Raw genomic sequence first — 11,468 nt, forward strand, 5'->3', positions numbered from 1 at the left:
ACACACACACACACACACACAATGGATACAACTAGGAGAGGCGTGAAAATATGAAAATCTTGCAACTTATAACAAACCCCACATTCCAGCCCCCCTCTTCCCCTCCACTCCCCTCACTCCTTCCCCCTCTTCACTCCTTACCACTCATTCCCCTCTCTCCCCCTTACTCCTCCTCCTCTTGCCACTTCCCCTCATACGCACTTTCCCAGTCCTTCCCCTCTCATCCCCTTCCCTTATTCCTCTTTTTCCCCTTACAATTTCCTCTTTTACGCTTCCTCTTACTTTCCTCTCTCCTTTCCCAAGCTCCCCTCTCTTTCTCCTCCTTTTCACTCCTCTTCCCCTCGGTTCTCTCTCTTTCCCCTTCTCCATTATCTAATTATCTCCCTCCCCTCCCCCTCCCTCCTGCTCCCTTACCCCTCCCATTCTCATTATCTTTTCCCTCCCATTATACCTTTCCTCACCCTCCCACTTTGCCTCATTTCCCTTGCACTTCTACCCACTTTCCCTCCCTTCCTCCTTTTCCCCCTCCATCAATTCTTTCCTCCTATTTCCCTTACTTTCTCTCTCCATCTCTCCATCAGTCTCTACCATTATTCCCTTCATCCTTTCCTCCTTCCTTCACATTCTATCCCATCTTTCCCCTCCCATTCCCCCTCCTCCTCCCGCCCCACTCACCTCCACCCTCCCACCCTGCCTTCCCCCGCCCCCCTCCACAATTTGCATATCCCGGCGCAATCAACACTCACAATAATGACTCCCAAGACGCAATCAATGGGTGAGTCAGCGCGCCGTGTTATATTTGTGTGTGTTTTTTGTGTGTGTTTATTTAAAGAGGGAAACGTGAAAGGGAAAGAAATGAAAGGGAAAGAACTGAAAGGGAAAGGTCAAGGAAAGGTTAAAAAAAAATGGCAGAAAAAGTGAGAAATGAAAAGGAAAGATCAGGGAAAGGTTAGAAATATCACGCGGAATGTAAACTTAGGAAAGAAATATAAAAGGAGAAAATTATTAATGGAGAAAGATAAGCAAAGCACAAAGAGGAATAAGTGAGAATGAGAAGAATAACGGAGGAGGAGGAGGAGGAGGAGGAGGAGGAGGAGAGGAGGAGGAGGAGGGATATACAAAAAAAGCGACAACACAATAGACACAACAGCCTGAGGGAGGAGGAGGAGGAGGAGGAAGAGGAGGAGGAAGAGGAGGAGGAGGTGTCACGCATTAATGGCTATGTTAAACTTAATTGGCTTGGCACCACAATACTCTCTCTCTCTCTCTCTCTCTCTCTCTCTCTCTCTCTCTCTCTCTCTCTCTCTCTCTAGGCCTCCCCTCCTTCCTTTCACTAATTGAGGGGGGGGAAGAGAGTACTATTCATGACCCCCCTTCCTCTTCCTGTCTCTTCCTCCTATTCACAGGTTGATATTGGAGGAGGAGGAGGAGGAGGAGGAGGAAGGGGGGAGGGGTGACTGGGGACAAGTAGGGGGTTAGTTAGGCTTACAGATATAAAGGCAGTAAAGAAGGGAGAGAGGGAAAGGAGGGAGAGGGGAGAGAGGGATGGGGGGAGAGGAGGAATGGAATGTGGAATGGAGAAGAGCGTATGGATTGGAGAGAGAGAGAGAGAGAGAGAGAGAGAGAGAGAGAGAGAGAGAGGGGAATAAGGAAGAGGAGCGAAAGAAAGGAGAGAGTAAGGAAAAGAAGATGGATACAAAGAATATAAATAAAAAAACGATAGAAATGGATGAATAAAAGATGAATAAGAGTTAAAAAGAAAACGAAAGATACATACGAAAGGGGAACAGAGATAAAAGGAGTGAATAAAGTACGAAAAAAAGGAAAAAAAATGAGGAAAAGAGTATCAATAGAACGATAGACATAGAAGGAAAGGAAAAAAGGATAAACCAATAAAAGGATAAAGGATGAAGGATGGAATGAATAAAAAAAAAAAGGAAAATAAGACATAAAAGGAATGATTGAGGGAGCAAAACGAAGTATATAATTAATGAAAAAAAAAAAAAAAGATAAGACTTACAGAAGGAAAGAAAGGGGTAGCAAAACGGAGAAAGAAAAAGTATAAAAACAGCAAAAGAAAGATTAAGCAAGGAAAGAAAAGATACACAGAAGGATGAAGGAACAAAACATGGAGGAGCAAAACGGAGAGAACGAAGGAGAGAAGGAGAGGGAGGGAGGGAGGGAAGATGACTCACTCTGTTCGAATAAGATGAGTCACCTTCTGCTCATAATTCGCTTGGACCGTGAGTGAGCGAGTGAGTGAGTGAGAGTGAGTGAGGAAGAAAGTATTGGGGTTACTTGAAGAGCTTAGTAATACCTCCACTCTCTCTCTCTCTCTCTCTCTCTCTCTCTCTCTCTCTCTCTCTCTCTCTCTCTCTCTCTCAACTATATAAACGTCTGTCAACGCCACAATTTAACAGATACGTACCACAGAGAGAGAGAGAGAGAGAGAGAGAGAGAGAGAGAGAGAGAGAGAGCAACACATGAATGGGTTGCATCCCTACCCAAACAAGGCAGAACGAAGGAGGAGGAGGAGGAGGAGGAGGAGAAGAAGAGCTAGACAAACTAATCCTCACATTCTTCCTTCGTAACCTTTGGAGAGAGAGAGAGAGAGAGAGAGAGAGAGAGAGAGAGAGAGAGTCGCACGAGCATATCATTATCTTAACATTTAAACATTTCCCGCTACACACACACACACACACACACACACACACAGAGGGGGGTAGGGGGGTGTCAAGGGCTTCTTTAACATGCACGGCAAAAGAATAATAATAATGATAAGGCGTGGCAGGAGGAAGAGGAAGAGGAGGAGGAGGAGGAGGAGGAGGAAGAGACACCACCCTAAGACTCCAACACGCCCTCGCAAGCATACTCCTCCTCATCTTCCTCCTCCTCTTCGTTTTCCTCTTCTTCCTCCTCCTCCTCCTCCTCCTCTTCCCACTCATTCACGCCATCAATTCATCCATCTAATCCATGCACGCCTCCGCCTCCTCCTCCTCCTCCTCCTCTTCCTCTTCATACCAATTCAAAGCTTCCTCCTCCTCCTTCTTTTCCTCCCTTGCTCTTTTTTTCTCATCATTCCTTCTCGTCCACCCACGCCTCCTCCTCCTCCCTCTTCCTCCTCCAACTCGTCTGCCACTCACTGATAATCTCTCTCTCTCTCTCTCTCTCTCTCTCTCTCTCTCTCTCTCTCTCTCTCTCTCTCTCTCTCTCTCTCGGCTTGCATAGACGGGTAAGCTTCCATATTTGTATATATTCATTTTTATGATGATAGCATAAGAAGAAGAGGAGGAGGAGGAGGAGGAGGAAGATGACGGGAGGAGGAGGTAGATGAGGAGGAAGTGAAACCTAAAATCCCACTAAAGAAAACATGGTAGACAGAATGTGCAAAAAAGGGAAGTGGGGCGAGGAGGAGGAGGAGGAGGAGGAGGAGGAGGAAAGGGCAGGTGCACACTTCCGGCCTACCTGTCTTCCTCCTCCTCCCCTCCCACTCTCCCTCCTACTCCCTTTCTTTCCTTCACTTCCTCGGTCCAGAAGTGTCAGTGGCCGAGGTAAGAAGTACTCTCTCTCTCTCTCTCTCTCTCTCTCTCTCTCTCTGGTACTACCCAGCATCGATGTCTCAGTCTTTGGACACATCTCAATTTCCTTTTTTTTTTTTAATTGACCGTACTGTGACATCTACATCTATCTGTTGTTTTATCCATATGCAGTTTTTTCTTCTATATTATAACGGTACTAACTAGCTTCGATGTCTCAGTCTTTGGGCACATCTTAATTTTCTTTTTTTCAGATACTCGGTGCGATACAACAGTACAGTAAAACAGAGATGATAGTTAACTTCTCCTCCCGAAATTGACCTGTCTTTCGGCCACTCCTTTTGACTCTTTTGTAGGAGCATTGAGTAGCGGGCTTTTTTTTTCATTATTGTTTCCTTTTTTTTGCCCTTGAACTGTTTCCTCTACTATAAAAATAAAAAAAATACATATACACTCCCACACCCACCATCACCACCACAACCACCATCACCACCACGGCCACCATCACCACCCCCACAACCCTACCCTCACCACCCCAACTACTCTTCACCTAGACCTTTAAAACTACCCCCCATCACCACCCTTTCCCCATCATTCACCCACCACAGCGGACCATTACCCCAACATTGATCCCCTCCCCCTTCCCCTCTCATCCCCTCCTTCCTCCACCTCGCTTCCCCTCCCCACCCACACTGACGCAACATTTCCTACTTCTATTCCCTCGTCTCTCCCTCCTCCTCCTCCTCTTCTTTCTTCTCTTAATAAATTCCCTCCTCTCCCTTCCTTCCACTTTTTGCATTCCTCTTCCCTTCCCCAAACTAATTCCCTCCTCTTATCTACTATTTTTTTCTCTCCTCTCCTTCATCTTTCCCTCATTCTCCCTCTCTCCCTTCCACTTATCCCATCATCACTCAACATATTTCCCTATTGATTGTATTTTCTCTGCAATTTGTATTCTTTATTAATTTTCTTACATGTTTATTTTGCTTGTGTTTTCTTCTCTAAATTTGGGAGACGGAATGCTTAGGGAAGGAAAGATATAGAGAGAAACAAAGAAAGAAAGAAAGAAAGAATTTTATATTGGATAGGAAAGGGATGAATGCGTGGTGTTTAAATAAAAGGAAAGTTAAAGCTAGATAAAAAAAATGGTAAGAAAAATAGAAACGAAGTATTGGGGAAAACAAACACGCAAAAATAGAAAGGAAGCAAGAAAGATTTTTAGAAAGGAGAAGGGAAAGGAATGACTGTGTGTGGAGTTGGGATGAAAAAACAACAACGAAACGAAATATGGAAGAAAACAAACGAGCAAAAACAGAAAGGAAAATAGAAAGCAGGAGAGAAGGAAGAAGACGGAAGCAAGACACCTCCAGAACGAGAAATAGATACGAGGGAAGACATGAAACTCCCATAACATCGTGAGAGAATACAGGGAGAGGAGAGATTAGCCTTCCGAGGTGATAAGGAAGATTAAGATTAGGAAGGAAGGAAGCGAACGGGAGGTGGTGAGAGAGTGGCGTTGAGAGATAAGGAGGAAGAGCAACACCTAACAACACAAGGATATGAAGCAACACACACACACACACACACACACACAAAAGGACAAAATAGATAGATATATGAATAATGAAGAAACTAGTTTGAAGGAGTAATGTAGTAATGATGATGATAATGATGGTAGTAGTAGTAGTAGTAGTAGTAGTAGTAGTAGTAGTAGTAGTAGAAAAACAGCAGAAGAAGAACAAGAACAAGAAGAACAAGAACAAGAAAAAGAAGAACAAGAAGATGATGATGCTAGACAAATTGGAATGTATGAAAAAAGGATAAAAACACGAAAAAAACAAAACAATGAGGGGAGAAAATTGGAAATAGGCAACTTTGTGATTAAAAAAAGAAGAAAAAAATCAACTTCTTTAACAGAGCTGAAAGGAGACAGATCAAAGGCTTCACACAACAACAACAACAACAACAACAACAACAACAACAACAACAACAACAAGAAACAGGGTGAACGTATGTACCGCTGACTCGTGTAACTGTTAATAATAGCATCTCCGTTGGCTTTGTCTGTTATGAGCATCTCTGTCCGTTTCCTTGGCGTACATAACTGTTACTGGCATCTGAGTTTGTCTGTCTAGTCTATCATGTCTGTTAGCTTGGCGTATATAACTGTTACGGCCATCTGTGTTTGTCTGTCTAGTCTATCATGAATATATGTCTGTTAGCTTGGCGTATATGACTATTTGGTGCATCTGTGTTTGTCTGTCTAGTCTGTTATGGATATCTCTGTCTGTTAGCTTGGCGTATATGACTGTTTGGTGCATCTGTGTTTGTCTGTCTAGTCTGTTATGGTTATCTGTCTGTTAGCTTGGCGTATATAACTGTTACGAGCATCTGTTTGTCTGTTTAGTCTGTTATGGTTATCTGTCTGTTAGCTTGGCGTATATAACTGTTACGAGCATCTGTTTGTCTGTTAAGTTTTGGTATATCAGTTTGCTATGCGTATATATCTGTTACAAGCATCTATTTTTCCGTCTCGTCTGTTATGTGTCTGTCTGTTTGGCGTATATATCTGTTACGAGCATCTGTTTGTCTGTTTGCTGCATGTAACACTCTGGTGGTGATGCTCAACAGATGCACCTAAGCTACTACTACGCCTGATAAGATAGTGGTTATGTGACAGCTGATAACAAGAGGGGGTGCGTGTGCGTATGTGTGTGTGTGTTGCTGGGATAATGAAAGGGAGATTGTATACTGCAGTGGTGTTGAAGAGATGACTTAAAGATATAGTGTACCTCCTGGCTTGTGTGTGTGTGTGTGTGTGTGTGTGTGTGTGTGTGTGTGTGTGTGGAAGGGTATACTGCAGTGGTGTTGAAGAAATGACCTAAGGCTATATAGTGTACCTTCTGGCTTGTGTGTTTGTGTGTGTGAAAGCAATATAACAGGTGGCAAGATTGTGTGTGTGTGTGTGTGTGTGTGTGTGTGTGTTGGATAATGTGTATAGTGCATTGTTTTGGTGTGCTGCAGTGAGAGATTGTACATTTTACTATAGTTATGTGTATTTCAGATCAGCAGGATGCGAGTTGCTAGGACAAGATAATGCATGAGCTACTTGAATATGATGTCATGGTGGAACTAATTGAAGATGACTGTTGGAATTTGCTCGTTTTTTTTCTTTAACTTACAGAGATGATTCGTGAACTGAAATGATATAGAATAGATGCTATGTCTTTCCTTTTTTTTACACATTAGCTAGCAAAGGGGAGGCAAGAAACAAAGTAAATGAAATGTAGAAAAAGAAATGAGGTGACATTCAAGAAATTATACATAAAAATGAGGTTCTGTTGAAATGACTACTCCTCATCTGGTTAAGAAAACAAACTCATTATAATTTAAAAGATGTAGAAGTGAGTAGATATGTCAAGTTTTCTTGTAAAAAAAGAAATATTGAAAAATGATAAATGATCTCAATACATTTTGCAACTGTCAAGAGAATGTTTTCAAATGAGACAAAACCTTAAATACTGAGAAGAATGAAAAATGGAGATGAAAGTCTAGCATAACTTCTACCCAAGCTTGGCGATATTAGCCTCCATCAACACACAAATTTACATACTGACCCCATTACCCTCATCACACAAATTATTTTTTTTCACAGGACCAACCACTAATCTGCTGACAACCACACCCTATTTTTACTCAACTTCAGCCTCATTCAACCCCACAAACACATACTAATCAACATAGCTCCAACAACCTCATCCCACACAATAACCCACACTCAAGAGGGGAATGACCTTAGAATCACGACAGAAACATGTGACTAAGAGGAATAAAACACAAACGATATGCCTACAGCCCTATGATATGATAAGCATGATACATACTCCTTAACAAACGAACAGGAGTCAGTGGCAAGTAATGATATAAAAAAAAAAATACTTCAGGCCAGAGGTAATGCTAGGGGCCTTTTCTCTACCTTAAAGCATTCCCTCTAGTAATGCCAGTGGCCTATTCTCTGCCTTAAAGCATTCCCTCTACTCAGAATACTGTATTTCTATTTTCAAAAGCAGCTCTTGTCGACCTTCTTGGTGATGTTCTGTACAGTTTCCGTTAGCTTCTGAACACGTTACTGCATGGCTAAGATCAAACCTCACTTGGATGTGTAGCTCTGTGCACTAATCAAAGCAATGTGAAGGCAGCGCAAAGATTTTTCCATCCTTGAAAGGATACTTAAGCTCGTTGTGAAAGAATCAACATCATATCCAGAGTCTTGGGATTGATGAAAAAATATATAAGATAAACATAAGCCATAAAGATAAACTCAATGGCTGGGTGAAAAATGTCGATGAATAATTCCCGACACAGGAAAGTTTGAACTGAAGGAAGAAGTGACTGAGATGAGTTAGACTAATATGTGAAACAGCAAACAATATTTCTATGACTTTTTTTAATGCTTGGCCTACTGTCAGGCTATCTTGATGGGGCCTGTTGGCTAGTCCCACCCAATTAGTGGCTCTGGCTAGTATTTTATAAAGGTGCTATCCCTGCTTGGCTGCACATGACTAACTAACAAACCGACGATAGGTTATAACTTTCAACGACTACCGTGTTTCTTGGTAAATAACAACACAACCTCATTCATCTTAATAACAAACAAACAACTTTCCATGCCAAGTTGAAAGATAGTCCAAAAAAGTAATCTTCAGGCCTAGCAAAGTTATGATTGATGCAAAAACTCAATGTGACGTTACGACTGACGGAGAGTAAAGGGGGCGTGTGTAAGGATGTGTATATGTCCCCTACCCTGGAGTCTCATTATCAAGAGTTTAAATGAGTCAGGAAGCTAAATTACAGGCCCAGGAGAGTTTTAGTTGATGTAAAAACCTAATGGGAGGTTCAAACTGACAGAGGGAGATGAGGGAAGCTTGTGCATGAAAAAAAACTTCACTAATTTGGGTTTCATTGAGTCAAAACATAAACTCTAAGGCCAGCAAAATAAAACTGTCATATATGTACTAAAATGCAAGGCTCAAACTGACAGAGGGAGTTGAGGAAGCCTGGTGTATAAGGAAAGCTATAATGAGTTGCAAATTCTCAAAACTTAAATTCCAGGGCCAAGAAAGTTTTAATTGGTGTCTGTAAAAATTAAATGTGAGGATGAAACTGACAAAGAGAGTTGAGGGTGACTTATGTATATAGAAAACTTTATCATTATCGATTTAAAAGTGCCAAAAACATAAATTTCAGGGGTCAAGAAAGTTTAAATTGACGTAAGAACGCGAATGTGAGGTTCAAACTGACAGAGGGAGTTGAGATACTGTCCCTGGCTACAATATAATAATGGTTTCATAATACAACACAAGTCTAAACGCACCATAAACCTAAAATTCCGGGTCAAGAAGGTTTTAATGGGCGTAGGAACTCAAAGTGACATTCAAACTGACAGGGGGAGACTTGTGTATATGGGAAATTTTACTATTAAATAAACTGTACACAAAAACTGTAAATAAACGTAAAATTCCAGTGTTAAAGTGTAAATAAACGTAAAATTGAGGGCCAAGAAAGTTTTAATGGGCGTAGGAACTCAAAGTGACATTTAGACTGACAGGAGGAGACTTCTGTATATGGAAAACTTCACTCTTATGGGCGTTAAAGTGTAAATAAACGTAAAATTCAGGGCGTTAGAGTGTAAATAAACGGTAAATTGAGGGCCAAGAAAGTTTTACAGTAATGGGCGTAGGAACTCAAACTGACAGAGGGAGACGAAGGAGACCTGTGTATATGGAAAACTTCACTATTATGGGTGTTAAAGTGTAAATAAACGTTAAAGTGTAAATAAACGTAAAATTCCAGCTCCAGAAAGTTTTAATGGGCGTAGGAACCCAAATTGACAGAGGGAGACTTTAGTATAAGGAAAACTTCACTCTTATAGGTGTTAAAGTGTAAATAAACGTAAAATTCAGAGTGTTAGAGTGTAAATAAACGTAAAATTCCGGCTCCAGAAAGTTTTAATGGGCGTAGGAACCCAAAGTGACGTTCAAACTGGCGGCGGGAACGGAGGACCCGAGCCCGCCTATCCCTCGCCCTGGAACGCCTCGCACACACTTCAACTAACACAAAACCCCTTAAATGTCTTACCTTCAATGCAGACGACGTGCTCGCGGACCTGCTGCGCCACCACAGGGTCGGGGAGCAGCTCAATAAGGTCATAAATGGCGTAGATGCTCGGGTGTACGGACTCGAAGCGCTGTATCTCCTGCCGTATGGCCAGGGAGCTGCTGAGGTAGGGCTGGTGCCGGCTACTCATGGTGGACGCCCTTAAGGATCATCTCGCGGGGTGGCGGGGCATGGCGTGCACTGCTAAGGCCGCGGGAGTGAGTCTTCGGGGGAGCGCCGCGACGTAAACACTCCTCCTGCAGGTCCAAGATGGCTGCTGCTGCGGGGGTCAGGCGAGCGTCTTTGTAAATATTGCGGCCCCGGGGTGGAAACGCTCATAAAGAAAACAGGAAATGTGCTCATGGGTGACTGTGATAAGTAAAAGAAGTCTTGCGTATGTAGTTGTTTATTATGAGACTCTGTTGTGGGTTTTATGACAGCTCGTTTGACAGGTGGGTGGAGTGCATAGGGTTGGTGATAGAGTGGGTACAGTCTGCCGAGAAAGTCTTGGTCTTGGTCATGCCTACGCTGGAATGGGGCGGACCCGAGAAATTCCATGACTTTGAAATGAAGTAAAAAGATGGGGAAGGAGTCACCCGTAATAAGTATGAGGCTCGAAAATATGTAATTCTCCCAATGCGAAGTTGTTAGATAGTTCCGTAAATCATGACCTCACCTGACCTAACCTAACATTTTTTTTTTTTTTACAGTAAGGGAGGGACCTCAAGGGCTTCAGGGACTTGATGTTATAGAGGGTCAGGTCATGTGGAGGGTAAAAATTAAAAGCTGGACAACCCAGACATGTATAAATCAGGCCAGAGAGGGAGAGGAATTAAATGAGAGCACTGGGCAAGGTCTTCATCAGAGTGGACTTGCAGCTAAAGGGGATAGGAGGGATGGGTGTACCTCTATACCGCACTCCACCTTTCTGTTCCCTTCATTGCCTGTCTTCCAATGTACATCTACAGTCTGGGTTAACCTGGTGGGGAGCCCCTAGCACTGACCTACTATAAGGGGGGGAGGGGGGGTGGCAGACAGCTCCTGGATGGAAAAACAATGAAAACTAAATATATGTTTTGTTTGTAGCTATTCATTTTCAATTCCTGGAGTATGGATGGACAAAAGAAATAGGAAACTTAATAGCATATGCTGCAGCCCATCTTTTTAATGAACTTGAGGGAAAAGGCATCATGAGATAAAGAGAATAATAATGAAAATGTGGAAATGGTTAATAGTCTACAATTATAAAAAGTGATTGTTCTTGCTTTTTATAATAGATGTAAAGAAGTAATTGTTAATAGTCTACAATTAGAAAAAGTGATTGTTCTTGCTTTTCATAATAGATGTAAAGAAGTAATGGTTAATAGTCTACAATTAGAAAAAGTGATTGTTCTTGCTTTTCATAATAGATGTAAAGAAGTAGAGTAGCAATAATGTGTGCCAGCGCTCACCTGAAAGGGAGGCACTAAAAAGAGCTGCTTCAGTAGGTTGGAGACCATTTGCAAAGAAATGACCCTCGATATCCTCAGCGATTCTCCTGACGTGCCATTCTTCATCTCTCCTCAGGAAAGCTCTCGTCTTCTGTGGCAGAGCCCTATGCTAGTCCTGATTCCCATTATGGCTCTTCCTCTTGACATTCTAAACCATTTCCCTTGGGGCAAAACCTTTCCTTAGCCATGGACACTCTCCAGTACACTTTACTACACAACGGCAATTTTCAAGTTTGAAGGATTCTGCAATTCTACAGGGAGCCTAAGAGGGCCAAGCACATGGAGC

The sequence above is a fragment of the Eriocheir sinensis genome, chromosome 5 (assembly GCF_024679095.1).
Source record: "Eriocheir sinensis breed Jianghai 21 chromosome 5, ASM2467909v1, whole genome shotgun sequence".
NCBI classification, from domain to species: domain Eukaryota; kingdom Metazoa; phylum Arthropoda; class Malacostraca; order Decapoda; family Varunidae; genus Eriocheir; species Eriocheir sinensis.